The sequence below is a fragment of the Octopus bimaculoides genome, chromosome 5 (genome assembly GCF_001194135.2).
Source record: "Octopus bimaculoides isolate UCB-OBI-ISO-001 chromosome 5, ASM119413v2, whole genome shotgun sequence".
NCBI classification, from domain to species: domain Eukaryota; kingdom Metazoa; phylum Mollusca; class Cephalopoda; order Octopoda; family Octopodidae; genus Octopus; species Octopus bimaculoides.
This window is the reverse complement of record NC_068985.1, coordinates 37,084,472-37,086,006: the sequence shown is the minus strand read 5'-3', so window position 1 is coordinate 37,086,006 and position 1,535 is coordinate 37,084,472.

Here is a 1,535-nt window from a genome sequence, read left to right as displayed (position 1 = left end):
TGTGTGTGTGTGTGTGTGTGTGTGTGTGTGTGTGTGTGTGTGTGTGTGTGTTGTCTGTGACTGCATTATATGGAGAACAATCTAAATATTGATTTCAAATTTTGGGAAAAAGCTGGTAATTATAGATGGTAAGGGCACAGAGGGTAAGTGTAAGTCGAATACATCGATCCCAGCGTTCATCTGGTACTTATTTTATCCACCCCGAAATGATAACTGATAAAATGTCGACCTCGTTAGCATTTGAGCTCAGAGCGTAAGGACTCTGCCAGCTCGCCGCCTTAAACAATCTAAATATTTATTTCGTTATTGCCCACAGGGGGCTAAACATAGAGGGGACAAACAAGGACAGACAAAGGGATTAAGCCGATTACATCGGCCCCAGTGCGTAACTGGTACTTAATTTATCGACCCCGAAAGGATGAAAGGCAAAGTCGACCTCGGCGGAATTTGAACTCAGAACGTAACGACAGACGAAATACCGCTAAGCATTTCGCCCGGCTTGCTAACGTTTCTTATTTCTGTATTGCCCACAAGGGGCTAAACATAGAGGGGGACAAACAAGGACAGGCAAAAGGATTAAGTCGATTATATCGACCCCAGTGCGTAACTGATACTTATTAATTTATCGACCACGAAAGGATGACAGGAAAAGTCGACCTCGGCGGAATTTGAACTCAGAACGTAACGGTAGACGAAATACCGCTAAGCAATTCGCCAGGCGTTCTAACGATTCTGCCAGCTCAGCGCCCTAAGCAATTTAAATATTCAATAAAAATAACAGGTGAAATAACATATTTCGATGAATGAATATTAATTAAACGCTTAAAGTATAGAAGAGCACACTCCTCCTTAATTTTTGACCATTAATACTCTTTACTAATGCCAGATCAAAAGGTGTGTACTGTGCATTAGTTATATTTAGAGAAGGAGGGGTCGCTGGGTTTTATGTTGCTGGTAGTGATAGCATTAGCGGTAAATAACACACGCACACATGGATACATTGTCGCATATACGCAAGCGCACCCACCTAAACACACATACACACACTTACATATATGAACGCACACAAACACACACACATACGCGCGCATACACACGCATACAAACACATAGTCACACATACGCACTCTGAAACACATACAAACACACTTACATATACACACACACGCACACACATCCACGCTCAGACACAAACACGCAGCCTCACACACACACAGCCCTCATCAGAGGATGTAGCAACCGTTACCAATATAGCATAAGAACTTACCTTAGGAGATCATTAATTAGATTCCTTAAGGGTCGTTCTCACAGTTTATATTTATATCATAAGGTTTTTACACTTTTAAATTTTCATATTCAAAAGAGACAGAGACTTCAAATTCGATATATCGATTTATTCACCACTCTATGTTAACATTTCTGTGCCAAACTTATTAATAATAGGAGTAAGAGCATAATCACAGTAAAAGAGGTAAACCCTAGGAGAATAAAATTTGAAGGACCTAATGCGAAAGTCAAAAATATAATATATCAAT